The following is a 26,377-nucleotide window of genomic DNA, read 5'->3' on the forward strand; positions in this document are numbered from 1 at the left end:
GCTAGGTCAAGAGTAGAAATAGGAAGAAAATCACTTGTATAATTTGCAGAATGGCCACTATGGTAGGCCTGTTTGAGATGTTGTTTTATACTTTCTGTTATTTACAAAGCAGATTCTTGAATATCTGAATATTGGAAGAATGATATAGCTTTGTCTTATTTTTCTGGTTAATAATAGTTGCCCTGAAGTCATAACCTCTCATATTCAAATAATCACTATTTATTACTGAATTTGTTCTAAGTATATAATAGATCAATTTGCTAATAACTGTTTTCTGTTACTAATGTTATCCATAAGTGGATCCTTTCTTGTCACGTAACAGCATCATGTATGTGGGGATGTTGGAGAACACTGTCTCTTCTGTTTATTTGTTGTATGTGTACAACAAATCGCAGCGGATTATGGATGTAATCAGAGCAAAAATATGTTCTGCATAACTTCTGTTTAAATATCAATACCTTTTTTTTTTTTTTTGGTGCCTGGGATTGAACCCAGTGGCACTTAAGCACTGAGCCACATCCCCAGCTTTTTTTTTACATTTTATTTAGAGACAGGGTCTCACTGAGTTGCTTAGAGCCTTGCTAAGTTGCTGAGGCTGGCTTTGAACTTGTGATCCTCCTGCCTCAGCCTCCCGAGTCACTGGGATTACAATGTGCCACCACACCTGGTTTATCAATACGTTATTGAAGCATCATAATGACAGCATTTAATGACTCCAGTGATTTCCATCTTTAGCTACATGATGAAAAAGAGATAAGCAGGCGAAAAAGGGAGGCATGAATTGTGAATAGTGTCCGTGGACCAATTATTAATAAACCTCCCATGCAAATAAGCGTTGGTCTCAAGTTATTAAATTATCCAGGTAAGGATTTTCTGTTGAAAGCAGCTGAATGAATCCAAGGACACCTCCCTGCGGCCCTTCATTTTGTGCAAGTCATTCACTGGGCTGTCTTGCCTGAATGGTAGCTGCTCCTGTTGTTTTCTCCTCCCAAGTGTGTGCGTGTGTGTCCTCCTTAATTTTTTAATTCAAGACTTCGAGACTTCGGGAGCACTATCTGAGAAAGGTTTTGGTTTTGAATCTGTTTTATCTCAAAAATATGACAGTTCCTACGTGGATCTCTGTTTTTAAACAGCAGTGTTGTTCTAAACTCCTGGAAAGAGCAGGGGTCTACCATGGTTGAATATCTGCCTTCTCATCTGGGAGGCGCTATGTAACCTCTCTGTGTTTGGTTTTTGTCCTCTGGGGCAGTGAGGATGTCTGAATCCAACCTCCCCCTCATAAAACGTTCCATGATTCTAATTTTACTTTAATTCTCTGAGGATCCCCACGATGCTTGACTGAGAGGTCAGAGATGATGTCACTCACTTCTTCCTTGGATCTGAATTTTTCCCAACACACTATCTCACTTACCTGCCATAGAAAACAGGTGCCTCTCCAGTGAATCTGCACTCCTTCAGCCTTGCTGAACTCACTGCAGAGTCCTCTGCTCCACCTCAGCCAGGTCCCTTTGTCATGATCTCCATTCCTCCCACTCCCAATATCCTGGTACATCTCAGCTTCCTTCTGTGACCCTTCATCCATGCAAGCTTGGAAATTAGATTCAAATTGCTATCTGTATCTTCATTTCACTCTTGATATTGAAAACATACAAGTGCAAACTAATTCTTTCAATCGAGCTCCATATTTACCTACCAACTCATCCAATAGCAGCTTCAATGCAGGAGCAGGAGATCATATATTAGAGAAGGAAAGCAATTTTGTCAGCAAGTTCATTTGTGTGTTCTCTGGAATGTCACAGCAAAGGCTTTGTCCTTGGGATAAGGGTGTTCTCTCACCCTGTCTCATCTCTCTGGATGTCTGATTCCTCAATTAACTGACACCTCTGTGCCAGTGATTTCACTCTGGATGTACTTAGTGGACAGACTAGAAATAGTCGTCCAATGACTTACATCCTCTTTTATAGAATCACTATAATCACTGCCTAAGTAGCCTTGCAAAGAGGGAGGGAAGTGCAAAGAAGACTCCTGGAAAGAGTGTGTTTAAGTGATGCAATAGTTTGCAAAGGGTAAGGAAGGGTATTTTGACAATTTCTACTGGAAGCCTAAAATTTGAACAAAATTCCAAAGATCAGACAAGAATAAATTGGCTCATTTATTATGTTTTGAGTTATAGAGCAGAACTCATTGCCAAGGATTATCTATATTAAGTCACAACTAAAAATGGTGTATTTTTTTCTTTTAAATTAAAAAAGTGAGGCTTATTTATGATACGATTTTGTTTTGCTCAGAAACTCTTCTCTGCCTTTGGATATTAAGAAATAGAAATGATCACAAATATCTTTTTTCTAATTTTCAAATTAGAATTTTAGAGAAGCAAGTCAAAATGAAAAAAAAAAAAAAAGATGGAATCATTCATACCTGACCCACAAGAGCTCTCTGTTTAATGACTATGTAACACATAATTTTTTTTAGCCAATTCAGGAGGCAAAACCATGAGCAGTATCTATTTGTTTCCTGTTGTCCAAATATCTTTTAGCATGGTTGGAAGCACCTGTGAACTTTTGGAATTTTGTTGTCTATCTTCCCTGGCACAAGCATGAGCATGCAATGCCCTCCGTTGCATACACATACAATATTTAAAAGTTTTAGATTACGCAGCATGTCAATACATTGTCTCACTAGGGCCAGGCAGGACCTGAAAGACGTCATGCACTTTGGATGGCTGGTAGGCCTTAGAGCTGCAGAGAACCATAGTAGCTTTCAGCCCTGGGAAGAGAGTTGATAGACATTTTGAATTGTAAAACAGTACTGTTAACCTGGATTTTTATGTGTATTCTCTCAATTGTTAAATACTTCAGTTTGAAGTTATAAAATACTGACAAAGGAACAAAATGTTCTATACATGGACTTGATCTGTAGGCCCATACTTCCTAAACATTGACATTTACTAGGTCACTACATTTCCTAGTACAGATCATCATGGACATTAGATAATCTTCTAGTATATCATTTTAATGGGTGCAATATTGAATTTTCTGCACATACAATAAATTCATTGAATAATTCTCTATTTGTGACATTTAGGTCACTTACAATTTTATACTTTAACAAAAAATGGCACTGCAAAGTTCTTTATATGTGTATTCTTTTTATAGATTTGGGACTGCTTTCTTAGAAGAGATTTCTATAAGTTGGCTCAGTGACTAAGGTTCCATACAATTGCTCTTTGTGATTGTAAAATTTCAAAAGCAACTGATATTTATGATATATTCCTATAACTGATAACAAAAATGATCATTATTTTAAAAACTTTGTAAATAAGAGATATGAGTATCAGTAAGGATAGTTTTACTTATCATTTCGTTGATTTGAGAAGTTGTATATTTTTTATGCTATTGATCATTTTTTAAGAGTCTCATGCTGTACTGACTGAGTTAGCTGGACTCGTTGGCATTTCTTAAATTTGTCCTTTTTCTGTAGCAGCAAACTTTTTGTACATGTGTACATCTGTTGATGTTTGATCTTATGATGTCATTCAAAAAGATTTTGTCTATCCCAAAAAAGTAAACATTTCACAATAATTTCCTTTAAATATTTCTTGTATTTTATACTCAATCCTGTAATGTATATGAACTATACTTAGGATAATGTGTGAATATATCTAATACTGATTTTTTTTAATTATTTAAAAAATCACCACAGAAACAGTCATGGTAAAATTTACATTTTTTTTCAATAATTTGAAAGCTTGCTCTAGCATCTACTAAATATTTTTGTATTCTTGGGTCTACTTAAGGGGTTTCTATTCTATTCTTTGTTTATTCTTGAGTGACAAATACTTAATAAAATATTGGGAAAATAATATGCAAATGTATAGTAAATAATCTAAACCAAACACAATTACACCAAATTTCTAAAAAAGGAAATTTCCTTTTATTCTTGTCCCCATTTTAAATTTCTCTTCCTGGACACTACCACACACCACAGTTTTCTATATCTTCTTCTAGTTCTTTTTCTTTGTTCATTTAAAAATATATATATATGCATATATGCTTAATAATATCGCTTTTAAATTGAAATATAATGCACTTTCCATTGGGTTCTGCAATTGCATTTTTTACTTTGCAATATATTTAAAACAGTTGCATAATATTTCATAGTATGAGTACACCATAAAGCATTAACACTTTCTTAATGAACATTTAGGTGATTTTCAGTTCTTCCCTGTGACAGCTGCAGGGTATCTCCTTGGTTATTATCTGTGAGCATGTGACTACCTATTTCTGCAGGTAAATTCCTAAAAATTTAATTATTGTGTCAAAGGTACAATATGACTTCCCTTCCCATCTTCCATTTTTATCATGGACATTTTCAAGCATACAGAAAAGTTTAAAGAAGTGTATAGTGTGCACCCATACATCTACTACCTAAATTCTATCACATATTTATTCATTTACATATTCATCAAGCCATCTTTTGTGTATATATATATTAGAATGAAATAATATACACACAATAATACATATAATAACTATACAATAATAGATGACTAATATGTATTAGTCTTTTGTATTTTCTGTACTAGAGATTAGCCATATGAAAATATTGGCCATTTATACTTCTTTTCCTGTAAATTGTCTCTGCATATTACTTTGCCTATTTGTGGCCTGTTTATTCTTTTCTATTCTATTGCTTTATTGTCTCCTCTTGCACCAGAAACATCATATTTTTCTATCATAATTTTATGACATTTTAAAGGTCTAATTGTATCTATCATTTATTAGTGGTTCCTTTGAAATTTTCTTTATTCTATTTTCATAGACCTTAGAATATTTTGTGAATTCATTTATCCTGAGAGATTTTATTGGATTGTTTTAATCTGGGAACACTTAATATCTCTATAGTATATTCACATGAAGAAATGGTTCCCTGTAGTTTAGGTTTTCTCTCTTGTGATGGCTTACAATCATATATGTTTTATAGATTTGGGCTCTCATCTTATATTTGTTTGTATTTTGCTAAGTTAGACTTTGCTTATTTTTAGATGCATAATGAATAAGGTATTTTTTCTATGTATTTCTAATCGTGATATATGCATATGTACCTCATATGGTCTACAGGGAATATGGAAACAAAATAAAATCATTAATTTTATGTGTGGCTACCTCTACATAACAGTATAGGGCATATTAATAAATGAAAGCTAATACTTTACAAATGACTCCTTTCCATTTATAAATGAATGATATATTAATTAAAATTATGCTTATATAAAATTGTGCTCAAATGAACTTCATCTTATTACACAGTCTTCTCATTTTTGAATAAGGATTGTTGTAAAGTACTGGTGACCACTCTCTTGCTTCAAATTTATCTTATATAGAACTGAAAGTTTTCCAAAACAAAGAATAAAAAACATAAATCTGCATACCCCCACTTTCCTATTAAATAGACCCAATCTATACTCAACTGACACACATGTGCCTCACTCATACATTAGTTTTCATCTCATCATTTAAGATACTTCTAAATTAAAAATACATATTTAATATGTTTGCTTTAATCATCTACAACCTGACAAACTAATAATTGACAATTATTTGAATAAAGACAACAATGTTAAGTGTGCTTTTTACTATAAAGCATGGAAGTTACTTTAGAAAGTAAATGTTTTACAACTAAATAATACCTCTATATTAATACTAAATGTACCTCTGTGTTAAAATAAGGAATGGATGTGGCTTATGTAGTGTGGTCCAGTGAGGGGAAGCTGTAAAGTGGAAATAATACTTTTAAAACAAAGACATACTATTGATGATTCTGTTACAATGCCAGAACAACTCAAACATAACTCTTATGTGGAATAGCCACTAAATGTCGGTAAGCATGGGTACAAAATACATTACCGACTTTTCTGAATTACCATTGATGTCTGAGCTCTGACACTTTTGACTGTAAAATGACAGCTTTATTTTTGCTTTAGAATGTCCCCTGATTCTTCCCAAGGTCTGTCATTTGTGATGCAGAGGTCAGGGACAGGCGTGGATCAAGGGAGCAGGTACACTCAGAGCCAGAGAGCATTTGGAAGAGCAAGGTCTTGATTTCACCTCTCACCATTAGTCTACTGCATTTGCCTGCTATTGCTACAATCACACACCAGTGAGCAACCTTTAAACAAACAGTGGAACATGGTCATACCGCTTTTCCTGTTAGTATTGTATATGGGAGCTAATTGACTAAAGGTTTTCACTTGGTGGCTATGACCTCTACGTGACTGAATTTGTGAGTGGTTTCTTCTTTTGGAAAAAAAAAATAAATGGTATCAAAGGCTTTAGGGATCTGTATTTTGTCCTCATCTTACTTTTTCTTTTTGCTGTGGGATTGACTTTCTTTGATCATAGAACTTGGAAATTGCTCCAAGGCTAATGCATTTGAAAGCTATTCTCTCTGGATGATATAGGGTCAAAATCATGCACCTGCCACCTTCCCATGTTCTTCCTAGCCTGGGCTTATTATCTGACAAGCAGAAAGTCTTTGGGCTTCAGCAGGCACTTTCCTGCAGAAGGCCACCCTGGCACTTCTCTGCATGCCAGGGTGGGCTGGGGCTCCACCTTCAAGGGCGTTTGTGGTTTGCGCTCCACCACCCCCACCATCTCTGGCAGTACCCAGGAGGGAGACTGGGAGGAGCTGCCATAGTTTGAATACCTGTTTTAAAAGTCCTAATGTCAAGGGGTGTATACTATTTTCATCCTCACATTTATAGAAAAGGCACATTAGTTGGGTAAATGGGTAAATTTTCCAGTGCCAGCTAGTGAATAGTGATGCTCACTCTTGAAGTTAAGGGGGTGACAGAGAAAACTTTTGTTCTCAATTATGCAGACTTCTCACTTGTGAAGCCAGAACTGGGGACAGGCAGTTAGTGTAGAAACAGGGGATCAGGTCAAATAGACGAAATGGAGGCCATGAAAGCATCTAGCTCTGGAAGTTGGAGACTGCCCCTGGGAGAGTGGAATGTCAAGGACCTGCAGAGCCCATTGATTACCAAATTTACCTGCCCTTATCAAGGACTGCAGGCAAGGGACTGCTAATTAATGCCCCTGGGTCTTTGCCTGGCCCGATCCTTTGGCCCTCCCCCTGCCCATTCGCTCCTCACTTTATGCATCTCACCTGCAAAACCAGGCCTAGTCACACAGGCAGGAAGGAGAGATAAGGGAAGAGAACTGGAGAACAAAAGGGACCTCAGCCTATAAAAGATGTAGGGTGCGCTGACTTCTTGGGACTTTAGAACATCAGCCAAGGCCCCCTTCTCCCTCCTGGGAGAAGTCTGCATTATTACTTTTAAATAAAACCTGCTTAATATGCTTGCCTTGGTGTGCTTCTCTGGGGTTCAAACTTCAACATTAGAGGGAGCAGAACTCGTCACTGATAAACGGTGGTATCAGGTGGAACAGGAACATGTTGGAGATCTCTCTCTCTCTCTCTCTCTCTCTCTCTCTCTCTCTCCAGTTATGACTCAGTTCTATAAATAAAAATACCACTCAGTGAACTGACCTTACTGTAAGCTTCTCAATATCTGTGTCATGATTATGTGAATATGACAGTTGATTTTATGAGTCAACCTAGTTGGGTCATAGTATTCAGTTATTTGTCCAAACATGAATCTAAGTGTTAACTCTGAAGGTATTCTGCCGCCATGGTTTGCATCTACCATCAGCTGAATTTAAGTAAAGGAGATTTCTGGCAATAATGAAGGTGGGCCTCATCTAATCTGTTGAAGCCCTAAAAGCAAACATTAAGGTTTTCTGGTGAAGACTTTCTGCCTCAAGGCTGCAGCATTTACTCCTGCCTGAGTTTCTCACCTTTTGGCCGGCTCAATAGATTTCAGACTTTCTACTCTTCATGATTGCACAATCCAGCTCCTTACTATGAATCTCAATAGAGTCAGTCCTTGCTATTCACAAGAGTTGTTCCATAAAATCAGTATGAACACCGAATTTGAAAATACTACATTCAATTTTTTATTTGTTCACTCATATTTTGGTGCTAGGGATTGAGCCCAGAGCCTCGTACATGCTAAGCACATGTTCTACTACTGAACTAAAACTCCAAAAATGATCATTTGAAAATTCTAAGCCATTGCTGCTAGAAGAAATATAAGGCTATGTTCAAGAAAGTCTGATATTCAAAAAATTTTAAAAACTGAGAAAAATTTGACATATCAAGCTATGTGCTTAAGGTAGAGTGTGCCTCTTTCTTTCTGCTAAGTTAAATCTGTATGATTCAGAATGGCAGGCATATCTTAAATAACAGTTTGCCTTTGGTCTGTGGTTGGTTTCTTTAAGGTAGAGTTCATAAAAATATCCTAACATGATCATCTAGATTAATTGCCTTTTAACAAAAGTATCAGATGTCCAATTTGACCTTCTGTAACACCTTTCCAAAAGACTATTTTGACTTCATAGCAAAGTATATTATTGTCCATAAAATGCATTAATTCATTAAAAAGTTTATTGAACACTTACTATAGGCCAGGCATTGGGTGCTGGGGATACACTCTTGAACAGGTAAGATCCAGACCCTGCACTCATGTTGCTAACAACCTGGTAGGAAAAGAGAGACAAACAATGTATGGAAAACAGTAAAAAAGAATTACAACTTGCCCCCAAGCAGGAAAATGCAAAGAATAAAATCATGGCATTTGCTGGTAAATGGATGAAGTTGGAAAATATCATGCTAAGTGAAATAGGCCAAGCCCAAAAAACCAAAGGCAGAATGTTTTCTCTGATAAGTACAAGACAATATATAATGATATAGGGTGGAAGGGGAAGAGAAGAATGAAGGAGATTTGGATGGTGCAGAGGAAAAAGGGGTGGGAGAGGGTGGGGATGGAAAAATAGTAGGAAAAAAAAAAAAAAAGAAAATGCAACATATTTGTCTTCATAAGAACAGAACCTGCACTGGAATCATGGGGAGAGAAGTCCTCTGGTACACAGTTAGAACCCAAAGCCTGAAGTATAGGCACCCTGGAATTGACCAGGCCAAAGCTCCACTTCTCCAGGAATGTGGGGGACTGGAGAGTCATGGAGGCCCGAGAATAGAATCCCGTGTATTAAAGGACCTGTCTCTGAGAAACATGGCTTGGCAAAGGCCGCAGCCTAGAAGGAGTGTGAGCAAGGGGGTAGTAAAACCTGGCTGCCACTAAGAAATGGGAATCTGAGACCACGACCGTCACCCATGACACAGTGTGTTGCTGAGTTCCCTCATGGAACCACTGAACATCGATGATGCACACAATTCTATCAAGCAGACATGGAGGGACTTTCATCAGAGAAACAGCAAAGCAGGAGATTGTTAATCCGTGTAAACATATCTGAACGTCACTTCCAGATGTCATCCAAGGAAGTTAACCCAAGCCTGGCAAGGTTCTGAAGTGGAATACTAAGGTGTCTACTTCGAATTCATTGTAAAGATTAGCTACATATAAATCTGTACGAATAAGATACTGTGGCATTGGCAGAAGACAAGACAAATAAGTCAGGGAAACAGACCAACAGAATAAGATGGGGTAGTCTTCAACAAACGGAGACAGAGCTAGACACCCACAGGCGACAATTGAATTAGACACTGACATTCCACCTTTCAGAACATTGACTCAAAATACATTATCCATCTAAATGTGAAACTATAAAACTCCTTGAAGATAGTACAGGAGACTTGAGAATGGCGATGACTTTTTTGCGGGGGTACGGGGGATTGAACTCAGGGGCACTTGACCACTGAGACACATCTCCAGTCCTGTTTTGCACTTTTTTTAGAGACAGGGTCTCACTGAGTTGCTTAGCACCTTGCTTTTGCTGAGGCTGGTTTGAACTTCTGATCCTCCTCCCTCAGCCTCCCGAGCCACTGGGATTACAGGCATGTGTCACCCGCCCAACAAGAACAGCTATGATTCTTTACAAACAACACCAAAGGTATAATCCATGAACAATAATTAATAAGATGGACATGATTAAAATTAAAAATTTCTACCCTCTGAAGGGCAGTGTCAAGAGAATAAGTAGACAAGCCACAAACTGGGAGAAAATATTTCTGAATGACATCTCTGATAAAGAACTGTTATACTAAATTGGCAAAGAACTCTCAATATTGAGAAAACAAACAAGCTGATTTAAAAATGAGCCAAAGACACAAACCAGACACCTCATCAAAGAAGATAACCAGGTGGAAAATTAGCATATGGAAGGATGCTCCATATCACATGTTAAAAAAGAAATGAAAATTAAAGATCAAGGATACCATTACACACCTATTAAAATGACCAACTCTGGAACACCAAATCCTGTGAAGGATGGTAGATAATACTACCTCTTGTTTGCTGCTGTTGGGGCTGCGAAATAGTACAACCATGTTTGAGGAGAGTCTGGCATTTTTATAAACTAAACATATCTTACTGTATGATCAAGTAATCGTGTTTCTTATTATTTTTCAAAGGAGTAGAAAACTTAAGTCCACAAAAAGCCTTGCACATGAATGTGCAGCTCTGTTCATAATAGCTTGCCCAAACTCAGAAGCAACCAAGATGTCTTTTAGTAGGTGAGTGGATAAATAAACTGAGGTACATCCAGACCACGGACTATATACAGCACTATTAAGAAACGAGCTATCAAATCATAAAAAGGCAAGGAAGATCCTTAAATGCATGTTATTAATTAAAAGAAATGAACATGAAAAGGCTACCAACTGTATGATTCCTATTATAAGACATTCTGGGAATAGGTACACTATAAAGAGACTAAAAGATCAATGATTGGCAAGGTTTGGGAAGATTTTGAATAGGCAAAGGACAGAGGACTTTTAGGGCAATAAAAGAAACCTCTGTGACTGTAATGATAGGCATATCCCAGCTCATATTTGTTCAAACCCACAGACCATATAACGCAAAGAGTAAAGCGTAAAGTAAACTGTGCACGTTGGGCGATTATGGTAGGTCCAGTGGAGAAGCTATGCATGTGCAGGGTTAAGAAGCATATGGAAAGTCTCTCCATCTTCTTATTAATTTTTCTGTGAACCTAAAGTGTTCTGAAGAAAAGTCTTAAGCAATAAATATGATCGTGATCATAATGATGTGATAGTCTGAGAAAATGTAGAGAAGCAAGAAAGTTCAGTGCATATAAACTGAATGGTGCAAGGAAGGCAATTTTTTTTTTTTCTGGGATAACTGAAAGGAGATGGCTGAGCGAGGGAAGTTGTGAAATATTCATGTCTTGTGCTTAAGAAACACAAACCTAGGGGCAGGCCATATAGCACATCTCGTAGAGTGCAAACCTGTCATGCTGGCCCAGGTTCGAGACCCCAGCACTCTGGGTTTCTGGAAATAACAAAGAAACACAAACCTTATCCCATAATTGGGATCTGATGAAGAGTTCTAAAAAGGAAGTACTCCAAATAAATGTGTAGTTTAAGTAGATTTCTGTTTTTTAAAATATTTTATTTTTTATTGGTTCTTTTTAGTTAACACATAATAATATGATTCATTTTGACATAATTATAAAAGAATGGAATATAATTTGTTCTAACTCAGTCCCTAGTACTGCCCCTTTCCCTTTTCCTCCTCCCTCCCCATTCCTTAATATGTCTTTTTTTTTAATTAAAAGCTTTTTTAATTTTACAGACTGCATTTTGATTCATTATACACAAACGGGGTACAACTTTTCATTTCTTTGGTTGTACACAATGTAGATTCACACCATTCATGTAATCATACATATACATAGGGTAATACTCTCTGCTTCATTCCATTATCTTTCTTCTCCCACCCTCTCCCACCCCATTTTCCTCTACACCATCCAAAGCTCCTTCATTCTTCTCTTCCCCCCTGCCACCCCACCTCATTATATATCATCATCCACTTATCAGAAAAAAAACTTTGGCCTTTGGATTTCTGGGCTTGGCCTATTTCACTTAGCATGATATTTTCCAACTTTATCCATTTACCAGTGAATGTCATAATTTTATTCTTCTTTATGACTGAGTAATATTCCATTGTGTATATACACCACAGTTTCTTTATCCATTCATCAATTGAAGGGCATCTAGGTTGGTTCCACAATCTAGCTATTGTGAATTGAGCTGCTTTGAACATTGATGTGGCTGCATCACTGTAGTATGCTTTGGGTATAGGCCAAGGAGTGGGATAGCTGAGTCAACTGGTGGGTCCATTCCAAGTTCTCTGAGAAATCTCCACACTGCTTTCCAGAATGGCTGCACCAATTTGCAATTCCACCAGCAATGGATGAGTGTGCCTTTTCCCCCACATCCACGCCAACAGTTATTATTGCTTGTGTTCTTGATAATAGCCATTCCAATTGGAGTTAGATGAACTCTTAGGGTGGTTTTAATTTTCATTTCTCTAATTACTAGGGATGATGAGCACTTTTCTATATATTTGCTGATCACCTGCATATCTTCTTCAGTGTCATCTTTGATTCCTCCTTCTCCCTAGTCCCCCACATACAATCATATGTTTTAATGTGTCTATTTCCCCCTGTCCCCCTTCATTTTTAGGAGTGTTCTTGGTCATGGAACATTGTCCATGAAAAGAGAAGACCAATGACAAAAAGACTAATACCTAGGTCAGGACAATGTTCTATGACCAAGAACATTCCTAAAAATAAAAAGGGGGGAAATAGACACATCTAAACGTATGATTGTATGTGGGGGACTAGGGAGAAGGAGGAATCAAAGATGACACACACATTTCTATCATTAAATGTTAACTCTGAACAGCAGAGGGGCTCAAATTCCTTATAAAGGAGTATTGATACTGCAGCGGATATTTCTGATGCACATCTTTAGCAATGAGCTTGCAAGACAATATAGATTGTATTCTCATTAAATAAACTGCTTCTCAAATAAGCATCTGAATTGGCATAGGTCAGGACATCCTACTGAAGCAGAAAGAGCCCATAGTGCCTGAGGACCAAAGTGTGAGTCCTACTTCACTCACTTGAATTAGTGACTTTAGTACCTTCATCCTCACCCCCTTAAATATTTAAATATTAAATCAAAACAAGGAAAAGCTATGATGTGGGAGGAGAGATGCAAAGGCAACATGGAATAATTGAAAACCACAGGATGATACTATTGATCCTCCCATGCATTTCCTCCTAAACACGCACAGAAATGAATACACAGAACATGGAATCCACACAACTTGTGGTCAAGAGAATGAGGCCTAAAATCACACTGGTGAGGGACAGATCTTAGCCCTGTCACAACTGGGTGACACTTAACAAGAGATACCCCCACACACACACAGGCCTTAATTTCCTTTTATAAAATGGGTAAAATACAGACACCAACCTCATAAGTTTGGTGGAAAGACTATGTGAAACTATAAATGAGAAGTATTTAGAGTATTTTCTTAAGCTCAAATATGCATGGAAGAAATATTAATCTTTAGTATGAATATTTAAACTTGTTTGCATATATATATAAAGTACATGTATGTATGCAGACATACTTATTAGACTGAATTATATAAAATTACCAGTGTTCAACATTTTGACTCACAAAAATGGCAATGTCCTATCTATATCTATATCTATATCTATATCTATATATATGTATACTTATAAATATGTAGAGATAAGAAGATATTTAATATACTAATTTAATTATGTAGTTTCTGATTATTTTCTTAGGTAAGCAACTTTTCAGGAAAGAGTTCAATTTCTGGGCCACGAAGTTACTATTTGTTTGCTCTCTTTGTTAACAGTTATGAAAGAAACAATAAAGATTGCATCCTGGGGCAGATATTACTTCTGGATTCCAAATCAGAACCGTGTAACCTTGGACAAGTTATTTAACCTCTCCAAGTTTCTTGCCTCCTCTCTACAATGAAAATTATAGAAATTTGTTTGAAATTTTAAGTGAGATGATATATGGAGTGTACACAGCACACAAGCCAGTAGATAACAAGTATTCAAATATGTTAGCTCTTAGTACACAAATCATTCATGATTCACTTAAATCCCGTTTCCTGCAGACGACCATGTTATATTTTCTGTCCTTCGTCTTCTTTCCCTTTTCCTCCCTTCCCACCTTCCTTTGTCATTCCCCTCCCCTCACTGTCCTTTTCCCTCTCTGTCTTCCCTTTTTTCCTCCTTTTTCTTTTTTTCCCCTTTTCCTTAATTTCTTTTTTCGTAAGGTATATCTGAAGTTTTCCTGATATATGATAAATTCCTGGAAGATAATCCAATGTGTGTGTATTCATATTTTATTTATTTTTGAGAGTATATATTGAGAGTATATATATATATATATACATATTTTTGAGGGTATATATATATTATATTTGAGGGTGGTGGTGAGATACATATGAAATTAATTTTGTAAGCAGACTTTAGATACACAATATTCTTATCCTAGAAGAGAGCATATGAATATCAATCTGTGCACTCTCTCTATTTGCTTGTAAGACTATCTAATTAAATAAGAAAATGTTGGAACTGTTGTGATCAATAGAGAGCACTCTACACACTCTCCTGAAAGACAGAAGGACTTCACTGAGGTCTGGATGTGCTTGAGAGAATATTTAAGTGGCCTCAGAGAGGACAATGACTGAAGAAGGAGGGGTATGCCTTTGGGAGGAGGAGCTCCTGCAGGGAGTCCTTGGTGGCTCTAATTTGTGCACGCTCACCTGTGTGCATTTACCTGTTTGCCCTACCTGGGGCCATTGGAACCACTGTGGTCTGTGTGAAGGGCAGTGCAAATCAATCACTTGAGCTGCTTGGAGAAGGACCATGTAAGTAAAAATTGGCTGTGTGATAAATGCTGTTAGGTCAACCAGGGACCGGAGGGGGTCGAGGCAGATCTTTGAGAGAAGTGCTTTGCAGAGCCGTCTTCCGACCTGTAATCTGAAGAGCAAGGGGAGACCCTGGTTTCGGGAGGTGCCATGAAGGCACAGTGGGTACGCCACTGGTGCAGCCCTGACTCCAGAAGACGGGGCACCCCTGAATGCTTGTCTGCACACAGAGGGGAGGCCTGGAGGTGGGCTGGGGCTCCTCCAGCACAGCCCCACTGTGGCTGTGTTGGCCCCCGAGAGGGGCTGTGAGCCTGGTCTTGAGGGAAGGGAGCCATGGAGGAAGGAGGAGAAGAGAGGAAAGAGAAATAAAGAAAGGATATCTGACTATGTAGTGACATTGAAGAAACATTCATTTTCCCATTTAGAAGAGCAAACCAGTTTTTCTTAGATTGTATTTATCAGTTTGTTTCAATTTTACCAAATACAAAGGTGTAAAACATTCTCCATATGATTACAGCTAGAAATTAAGCTAATAAGTGAATGAATGAATGCACATAATAATAAGCAAATTGAGTCTAGTATAGGTTGGGGGATATTTCATCTACAGTTAGAATAAATTTGAATTAACATAAAACCTCTACTCAACTTAGAACCAGACTGGGTTCCTATGGACAAGGGAGGCCCAGATAAGGTCTCTATTATGCAGGTGCTCCTGGTTGAACCTGCACCACTATGAGACTGCCCCTGGGCTTGAGGGAAATGTTTGTAAAAAGAAATTCAAACCAGATTTTTAAATATTTTCCAAATTATAACTAGGAAAATTATGGAAGAAGAAAAATGGCTGATCCCAACTGGCAAATATATCTCAATGGATAAACCAGAGATATGAGAAGGAAGGAGCCCTCTGCCTGGTAAGCAGTCAGCAGTTCGCAATGAACTTCACCAGTGTGTCCTCATGACCACGTGGGATCAGTACATGCACTGTGTTTCTTTGCTCTCAGGCTACAGTGAGAACTTCTAGCTCAGAATCTACGGGTAATGGGATTAATACCAGAAGCATATTGCTTACATTTTAAAAAAAAATGATGTAAGAAGCAGGAAAGTATTGATATAAACAATTTCATCTTCAAGGGAAAATATATTTCAAGAAATAAAGGCACTAGGATGATTAATACTTATTTTTTAAAAAACTATCAAAATAAAGGAATGCTTTGGTGTTTCCTACTTGTGGGTTTAATATATGAGATGGTTATGGAGTGGGTTCAGGAGCCGCTGAGAAGAGCAATCTTTTCCAGTTCTATCCTTGCTGAAATATGAGTCATAAATCAACTGATTGGATTCTCATGTATTTCTAGTATGATAGAGGAAAGCAACACTGGATATAGTTATTGAGAACATATCCATTTATATCAAAGAAAATTAGAGGTATCATTGTCCTCAAGACATCTCCCCTCTTGTTTTTAACCCTTTGTGATATGGAAAATCATTAAGAGATTTTGAGTGCCTTACTTGCTTGTTAAGAAATTATCTCAATGTGAAAGCTGATCATTGCCAAATTAATATGAAAAATCAATGGCAAGTATACATGTCAATAATTACCCATGTAGTTCCCCAGTCTTAGCAATCAAGTTTATATAACTCATTAAACACACCTAAATATTGTTTTCTGCAGAGGAACACTATATAGGAAACTGAAAGAAATAGTCAAGTTATAATATGTCCTCACCATAAGACAAACACATTTGGATAACACTGGAAATAACTAAGATGCCAATCTAGGACATTTATAATAAATATTCTTAAAGTGTAATCCTGTCTTAGATTGGTAAAAACTCCATTGGTTTCTTCAATGCCATGGCTCAGGTTGTTTCAGATACCAGAGGTGACTTTCAAATGTAATTGTAGCAATCTCCAGAATACTAGTAGCTGGTAAAATATAATATAGTTGAAATACACACATTTTCACGTCTGTAAAGTTTATGTTAATGCTGTGTGTTGAAACTTTTGCATCGGGATTTTTCCGAAACTTACCATGATGTTATACCAGCATTCATAATTTGTCCCATAGAGAACATTAGTTCCAAGAGTTAGTAAAAATATTCTCATCAATTACTCACTATGTGAGCCATAATGTACACTGGTATAGTAAAAATGCTAAAACAGAGCATCCAATTTATCTTCAAATATTTCAGCATATCTCAAAATTATTTTATTGGAGAATAGTATCTTCTCATGGAATATGTATTAGCATCTTATAGAAAAAATATACCATGGAACACAGGGAACCCTATGCTAAATGAATCAAGAAGTCGATCTGGCATATGGTTTGAAATAAGTAAGGTTTTCTGGATGGTAATTCTTTTACTTCCTTACATTTGTGCTCACTGGTTCTGCTCCCTGCCATGAGACTCTATGATTAGCCACCCACCCACTCCCCTCCTTTGCCCCATGTTGGATTAGATTATTCAAGTCCCAGTTGAAAAGTAATTGTCTATGAGAAATAGCTCAAGTCTTCATTGGTTATCCCACCTTTCACTTTTCCTAAAACTGTGTACTAGTGTTTTAGTAAGCTTTTTCACTGCTGTGACTAAATGATCTGACCAGCACAATTATAGAGGAGGAAAGGTTTATTTGAGGGCTCATAGTTTCAGAGTTCTTAGTCCATCGAAGGTTGGCTCCATTCCTCAGGGCTTGAGCTGAGGCTGAACATTATGGCGGAAGAGTGTGGCAGAGGGAAGCAGGTCACATCATCAAGAAGCAGAGACAGAGACTTCACTTGCCAGATACAAATATATACCAAATAGCCATGTCCCAATTCCCACCCGCTCCAGCCACACCCTACCAATCTTAACTGATTGGGTTAAGACTCTTACAACCCAATCATTTCTTCTCTGAATGTTCCTGCATTGTCTCCTGCATTATGAGTTTGGGGGACACCCCACATCCAACCCATAACAACTAGTCTTTTCACAACACTTAGAACTCTTCTTACTCCTGTCCTCTTACTTAAAGGGATTGGCTACATCTTATTCCATATTGTATACCTAGTGCTTTAGTAAGACCCTGTATATAGGAACCGAAAAACAAATACTTGGTAAATGCATGTGTGGGGAGAAAATAAAGAAGATTCAGATCTATCCTCAGGCTAGTTTGACTGATCAGAAAGAGATATAAGATCTTCAGCAAAGGGCTTTCGGGAATCAGAGGAAACTACCTTGTACCATAAATCTATCCCAGAGAGAATGAATCCCACGTAACCCCTAAAATGATGGAATCAATTGTAAAGGACATTAAACTCCTACTGTCAAGGGTAAGAAAGATCCTTAAGATAATTTATTCACAAGTTGCTTACTAATCTGCTTTGAAGCAAGCCATGTGAGGAGCTTCTTTTGGATTCTAAAGCAAACAGATGTTCTTTCTCCCACAATGATACTGAACTACTTACATCCCCCACCCCACCACCGAAAGCCAATAGTACTACAGACAGCGCAATAGGAATTTTATGCATTTTCATGGAAAAGCAGCTACATCATTTACATAGTCAATAGACTGCAACATTTCCAGAAACGAAACCCTATGAATGGAAGGAAGGAAATAAATATCCTTGAGGGAAAGCAAATACCACTCGTGGAAGAGAGTTAGGGGCATTGTTCCAGGAAGCCAGTTGACTTGGGCCTGGCTGAGAAATCCATCTCTACTACAGAGGTAAGGGTCACTCCCTCTACGTGAGCTGAAGTTTGACTGCAGAGACATCTTGCTTTGCATGAAAGGGCAACCACAAGGGCTACCTCTTCTGTCCCGACTACTGTTCAGTCCCCTAGCATCTCAGACCTAATCTATGAGAACAGACTCCTGAAGAGTTCTTCAGCTTTTTTTTTTTTTTTTTTTAATTCTGCATTTTGACATACAAACAATAAACTTGATGCAGAGACTGAGGTCCTATCCTGTGCCAGGCTCGTGCATCTGCTTTATCCGGGGTTACTGATGCTATTCATACAAGTTCCCTACACATTTCACTTCTCAGTTTATACATCTGGAAAACAGGGAGATGAAAATCTTACCTACGTCACAGGGTATTATTAGGCCCGAAGTAGGTGTTGTCTGCCACTTGTAATAAGCACTCAGAAAGTGTTTGCTGTTTGTTCATTTTATTAGTATTAATAATGTAAATATGTTATCTTTCATAAAACAGTAAAGTTCCAACTCCTCCTTCTATTCATAATCTGCTAACAATTTCCCAAGTCTAAACTTTTAAACTTGGAAGGCTTCTATCTCATATAATACTTTGTAGACCACTATTCCTTGATAACAATTCTAAAACTCATCCTGGAGACTGCTACATACACCCTAGACGTGCTTAACCCATAACCCAACCTTGAGATTTTGTACACATGGTTACTTTTTCATAATGCACCTTTCCTTCCTTCTAATGAGCCGATTTCTAATCATCCTTCCAGGTCTTGTTCCAATTTAACTTCATTGGAGAGATCATGCTCCTCTGAAATCATAATACTTCCTCTTCTGACCCGGAAACACTTGGTGTTGTGTCACATATGGACACTGATGAGAATTTCATGTGGATATAACCCAGAATATTTTTCTTGAAAATATGATCAAGAACCCTATTGTCCTTGAAAGTATTGGAATTACCCTGATACAGTAACAAGATGATCGGACAAGGTGATAAACTCTCGTACTTTATTTTCTTGTTTTGTTTCTGTCAGTTGACTCTTTTATTATGGGCACTAATCTTACAGGCTTTGTTCCCAGCACTTACCAACTTGCACAAAAAGAAGCCAATAAGAGGAGATGAAACAAATAGAAATATTATATCATTCCTAATAAAATAGCAAATATCTGTCCCTTGATATTAGAGATCTTGTGTGAGGGCAATGAAAAATGACATCTTAATATTTGAAAATGTCAGCATGATGACTTTACTGTTGAATTTTTATTTTGTTTTATTGGATATGGCAGGTCAGGTTTTCCAAGCTAAAAAGTAAAATCTTACTCTTTGACTACTTCCCCATGTTCATGAGAATAATTACTGAGTCCCGTTTTCTTCTTTCCTCCTCTTCTCTCCTTTTCTACTAAGATTTGTGATGGAGATTTTATTTATTTCTCTAATTAGAAATATAATTTTATTTGGAAAAGGTCTGGGTCCAGGGACTCTAGAACATAAATAGGAAATAGAAAGTGAGTTATAAACTGGGTGCAGTGGCACGTACTTATAATCCCAGCGGCTCGTGAGGCCGAGGCAAGAGGATCATGAGTTCAAAGCCAGCCTCGGGAAAAGTGAGGTGCTAAGCAATTCAGTGAGACCCTGTCTCTAAATAAAATACGAAATAGGGCTGGGGACATGACTCAGTGGTTGAGTGGCCCTGAGTTCAATCCCCAGTATACCCCCTCAAAGTGAGTTCTAAGTCACTTAGGAAAATTGTATTTTTACAGTGTTCCATGCAACACTTCCTGGATACCTTAACTTCCATCCTTACACTTCTGCAAACAGTTTTTTTTTTTTTAATAATTTCCCCCTTGTATGAACTTTAACTTACTTGTTTTTGAAACTACAAAATTTAGCAACTAATTCTATATTATTTTCCTTGTTCATTCCCATGTAGTAAACCAATAACCTGGACATCATCCTTAAACCTTCCCACATTTTAAAATGGTCTTTACGTACTAAGATACTATTTCTTTTTCTATTCTGTGCATCAATTGCCACATTCGCTTTACTACAGTCCTTGTGTTCGTTCAGAGTTCCAATCTGCTCTTGTCTTCAAAGGCCACCCACACACTCTAATCTGTCTTCTACCTTGACTTCTCCATGAACTTTTTAACAGTTAAATATGTCATTGCTCTGCAGAAATTAGTTCATAGAAAATAAAATATCCATGTAGAAAGGCCTATGAGAACTTCTATATGATGTCATCTGCCTGACTCCAAGTGCCATCTGAAATCAGAGAGATTTCCTCCCACACTCCACTGCTTCAGAGCAATGCTGACTTCGCTGCAGTTATTGTAAAAGCCAAATGCACTCAGGCCAACATACTCTTGTGTATTCTGTCTCTTCTATTTGAAAAGGTTTTTCTGCTTAAGTTTTCCCTCCAAGTCATAGCTAAAATGGTCTCTTTACAAGTAAAGCCTTCCTTGACCACTAAGGGAAACTTAGATGTTCTTTCCTCCTCTTTTCAGTATACTTCATGGATGTCTATTTTAATAAATTTCTTACTGTGCATTGCAGTTTGCAATTCTATGTCCTCCATTAGAATTTGAGGCAGCCATTGTATCTCCTCTGCTTGATTCAGCATCTAGCACTTAAAAGGTATTCAATAAACATTTATAGGATAAGTGAATATCATAAGTTCTCATGAAAATACATCAACCTGTAGGCAAGACCACAGTAACCTTCCCAGTGCTAAAATAAACTCTGAGTGCTTGGAGAAGCTTTGGGAGAATGCTCAGTAAGCAATTTATGGCAAAGAGACTAATTTATTCAGGTGGCATAAACTTTAGATACTACGTAATTTTATTATATTTGCAAATAGCTGTCATATAAAAGAGATTGACACAAACTTGGAACTGCAGCCAGGGCAGAAGTAAAAGTAAAATATTTTTGAATATTTTATTCTCAATACAGGTAACTTATTTCCCAGTCTTAAGATTCTCAGTCAAATAATATAACGTTGATGGAAATTATTTGATATCACTTTAGTCTATTAAATTCTGACTGTATTTTTCTCCATTATTGTACAATTGGATCAAATTATCCTAAGAAATCCTTACTCTTTAAAAGGAAAAGCACTCTGACCAACAAATAGGTTTACTGTAAGCATCATGTCCCCTTACCACCATCACCCTCACTACCACCATGACCATCAACACCACCAGCATCGTCATCATCATTGCCAGTGGGCACCATCATCAACACCACCAACACCATCACCATCACCACCACCATCATCATTACCACCATCATCACCATCATCACCACCACCATCACCACCACCATCACCACCACCATCACATCAATACCGGCATTGTCATCATCATTGCCAGTGGGCACCATCATCAACACCATCAATACCATCACCCTCATCATCATCACCACCAACAACACCACCATCACCATCACCACTACCACCACCATCAACACCATTACCTACAACCATCATGACCACACTAACAGCTTCATCAACCATTCTGATATTGGTCACAGCATTTTCCAAAGTCCAGTCTAATTTATTAAAAGCTGAGTTTCTATTTGACAGAACTATCAACCATATTCTTTTTTCCTTTGCAAGAAATTAAATCTGAGAAAATGCTGGAGGGAATGGACTCACTGGTCTGGAAAAGCAGAGTTCTTGGCAAGCAGCAGACCGTTGTGTCACTGACAGAAGGAGAGAGAATAAATAATGGAAGTGCCACAGGCTATTGTTTCTGGAAACAAGATATATAAAGTAATAGATGTTGTTATCCTCTAGTTTGGACAAAAAGAGGTAGAGATTCAAAGAAGGTAGACAGATTCAGGGAGGCTTAAAATGAACATAGGTACCAAAACTTCGCCTGAGGTAAAAGGTAAAGGACATTTTTAAGAAATGAATAAGCATTTCACTCTCACACAAAAAGAACAAATCCTTTGGTTGTGTTTTATTTTTAAGTGGATTTATATGATTCTGAAAGATGGCCTTTATTGAACTTTAGGGGAAAAGCCAGAGAATAAAAAAGAGTCCGGCTGACAATCCCCCAAACGGCTGCCTGGCTATTTCTCCAAGGCTCAGTATGCATAATGTCCAAATATCAGATCAATCAGTAGAAAGACAGTCAAACCATTTTGCCCTTTTTAGAATCATGTAAACAAAGCAGCGGTTTTCACACAGTTATTTTGGTTCAACATCAGTCAGAGGGTTCAGAGATTTTACCACTTGTCTGCTCCTTTCAAAGATTAACACCAAAAACACAGATGCAAGTGGTGGATGTGTAAAATAAAAAGTTCCTCTAGCCTGTGAGAAATCCAAGATGCCTTTCAGTTTGCCTCTTAGTTCTTTACCAAATCCATGACAGCAAGGTTGGAAACCCTTTTGTGTTTCTTTCCTCCTCCTTTTAGATACTAAGAAAGTCTATCCTTTTCTCTTTAATGTTTTTCTTTCTGGGTTTTTTTTACTACTATCCTTTTTTGTTATAATTTTACTAAACTCCTGAAGCATGTCCTTAAGTTATACTCCTAAACTCACTAAAGCAGTGGGTCTAAATCATGGCCTACAGTTAAAGGAGTTCGAGGTGGGTGGTGGAGGTCAGTCTGAGCTCCAGTCTGGGTTGGTCACTCTATTACTTGAGGCCTATATGTGAAATTCTGCTATAGACTTCTACTCCCTCATTTGGAAACAGAACTAGTGGGTAAACTGAGAAACAGAACAAGTGGGTAAACTGAACTGGGTGATCTCTCAGATCTGAGATATGTTTCTAATTCTACCATTTTCAGTTTCTGTGCTGGCGGGTATCAGCACCTGTCTTGAGAATGATTTCATTCTGCACTTGACCTAATTATTCAGTGCTTATGATTGCCAGACACTGGACTAAGAGGATAAAGAGAAGTAAGTAATTTATTTTGTCTTATTTTACCAATTATTTCCTTTGGATATTTTGAATTTGGAGAAGTTAAAAGGACATATAGTCTATTTTCTGTTTCTCAATGGAAACTGAAGGAAAAATGTTGACAGTCTGGGGTATGAACAACATCACCGGAGAGTCTCCAGAGAGCCAAAGTGAGGTAGAGTTTAACTGTATAGAGTTATAAAGAAGAAGAAGAAAAGAGAGATGAACTTTTCCCTCTAAGCTATTAGCATGGAAGTTTTAGGGAAAGTATAGATTTTAAGAATCAAATGACCAATTTAAGAATCAAATCAGTAGAGAATTATATTTAACCTGCTAGTTCATATAGGTGCTCATTAAATGCTATTGAATAAAGAAGGTTTGAAGATGAATCACATCAGCAATTATTTTCTAGAGACCTGTGTGCTCAGTACAAAGAAATCCAAGACATGTTTTTGCCTTAAAAAGAATGACAAGGTAATTGTGGAAGAATTAACACAACCATAATTGGTGTTGTTGCCACTCCATGTATTCATGTGAAAAGCTAAGTTGAAATACATTAAAAGAAAAATAGGAATAAAATATAAAAAAAAACTAATGATGGAGAGACTTTGAATAAATGGGTGGGAGCAGATCTTTAAGGGAGCTGAAATAGAAGTTAAAAGAGTATCAAGAAGAAAGTGTGAATACAGATGTAGTTTAAGAAGAGAGGCTGTTTAAGGGAACACAAAGAAATGAAACTAGAAATATGGTTTGGAACCAGATCATAATGGCACATTTTGTTACAGGTTGAATGAATGTTTGTGTCTTCCCAAAATTTTTATGTTGAAGCTCTAACATCCTAAGAGATGGTACTTGAGATGGTGTCTTGGGAGGTGATTTGGGTTCTATGATTTATGTTTTTTTTTAATTTTTAATTAATTATTTATTTATTTTTTATTTTTTACAGACTGCGTTTTGATTCATTGTACACAAATGAAGTACATCATTTTGTTTCTATGGTTGTACACGATGTAGATTCATATCATTCATGTAATCATACATCTACGTAGGGTAATGATATCTGTCTCATTCCACCATTTTTCATACCCTGCTTACCTCTCATTTCCTTCTACATAATCCAGAGTTCCTCCATTCTTCTCTCACCCCCCACCCCCATTATATATCATCATCCACTTATGAGGGAAAGCATTGGGTCTTTGGTTTTTGGGATTGGCTTATTTCACTTGGCATGATATTCATGATGGTGGGGCTTCATGAAGGAATCAGTGCCTTTTTGAGGAAAGACACCAAAGACTCATGTTTATTTTCCATGGAGGACAGGGATAGAAGGCAATCTTCCACCAGCCAGGAAGAGAGTCCTTATCAGCACCTGTATTGGTCAAAACTTTGATCTTGAATAACCCAGCCTCCAGAACTGTAAGCAAACTAATTTTGATTGTTTAAACCACCCAGCCTATGGTATTTTGTTGTGGCAGCCAGAGCTGACAAATCCTCACTTCCTCTCAGAACTATTGGGAAACATTGGTATTGAGACAGTGATTTTAAGATACGCAATTGTTAAAGCAGCCCTATAGAAGGTTAGTGTACTAGGGGGATTTGTGTTCATTTTTGAGGAATGAAAAGACAGAAAACCACAGGGAAGATGGAAGGGTGGCAGAACCTAGTCAGAAGACTCTTAAGATAGAACGTGTGATGACGCAGCTCTTTTCAGGACCAAGACATGGAAGAAAGCACCAAACAGAGAACAAGCAGGAGAGCCAGGCACAATACATGGATCTGGTGGTGATTCGGGGAGGAAGTTTGGAATCATGTAGGAAATTCAAAGCAGGATGATTTTAGAAACTAGGGGCTTCCAAGGCACAATGTCAAAATTGGGAAAGTAGTGAAGAATCTAGAGACACATGGAACTAAGATTTCAGGGCATGGTCATGGGTCATACCAAGAAGAGAAGCATGAACCGTATGAATCCAAATAAAAGAAAGTAAATTTTTATCAAATGCCTGATAAAATATATGAAACCCAAAGAAACAGAAAACTTGGAGTGTAAATTTAGAGGGTATCACTAGGTAAATAAATGTTTGATTCTTGAAAATATTCATAATAAGCCATCATTTTTTTTTTCTCTGATCAATTCTAGTGCTGGGAAACTTCCAACTATGAGGTAGTTCATTCATTTTTTTCAACAGTTCTTGTTTCATTAACAAAATATTCTTAATTATGTAAGGAAGGCTACTAAGTTGTCTTTTTTGAAAAAATTGACCCTAAGTGTTCTTCCTGTAGCTATTTAAGATATGATTAACTTCTACATAACATTTCTTGAACAATTGAAGATGACTATCTCTGCCTCTCCTCAAGAAAAATATCTTTCTTCAAGTATTCTTCATATGACTGTTTGTACATTATTATGCATAGGATGAAGATAATATTCAAATAGGCTCTGTAGAATAGAACTATTGTTGCTCTTTTCCTGAGTACAAAATTGCCATTATCACTCATAAGATCATGAAACACATTTAATGTTTGCTAGTTTATGTTAATGGATATTGCATCAAAATAGAATAGTGTTTGTCTTTTAGTGTCTGGCTTATTTCACTTGGCATAATGGCCTCCAGGTTCATCTGTGTTGTTGCAGATGATAGGATATTCTTCTTTTCAAAGGTTCCATTGTGTATGTTTGCTTCATTTGCTATTTCCCTTAATCTGTTGATGAACACTTAGGTTGATTCCATCTATGAAGAGTTCTGCAGTAAACATGGGACTGCAGATACCTCTTCAATATATTGATTTTAGTTCTTTCAGATATATGCCCAAAGTGAGATTCTGGATCATGTGGTAATTCTATTTTCAAGTTGTTAGGTAGTGGGGGGCAGGGGGACTCAATACTCTTTTCCCAAGTGCCTATTCCAATTTACATTCTTGCCAACATTGGGCAAAAAGGGGTCCATAACTTCAGCAATTCTTGTTATCTTTTGTCCT

The 26,377-nt window shown here is 37.3% G+C and overlaps 1 protein-coding gene across 4 annotated transcripts in view; it reads right to left on the reverse strand.

Annotated features, from left to right (window-relative positions):
* Positions 1 to 26,377, reverse strand: part of Chrm2 (cholinergic receptor muscarinic 2) — a 135,538-nt gene that overhangs the window by 19,847 nt on the left and 89,314 nt on the right. The window contains exons 3-4 of one of the 4 annotated variants that reach the window (XR_007109975.1): positions 8,523 to 8,600; positions 7,376 to 7,519 (exon numbers count right to left, since the gene is read on the reverse strand). The exons of 1 other annotated variant lie outside the window; for it this stretch is intronic. The gene's annotated coding sequence lies outside the window, so the exon portion shown is untranslated. Of the gene's footprint in view, positions 1 to 1,411; positions 1,639 to 7,375; positions 7,520 to 8,522; positions 8,601 to 26,377 lie in introns of those variants that run through there. 2 more of the 4 variants (XM_047562790.1, XM_047562792.1) reach the window with 2 other exon arrangements.

The sequence above is a fragment of the Sciurus carolinensis genome, chromosome 8, assembly GCF_902686445.1.
Source record: "Sciurus carolinensis chromosome 8, mSciCar1.2, whole genome shotgun sequence".
NCBI classification, from domain to species: domain Eukaryota; kingdom Metazoa; phylum Chordata; class Mammalia; order Rodentia; family Sciuridae; genus Sciurus; species Sciurus carolinensis.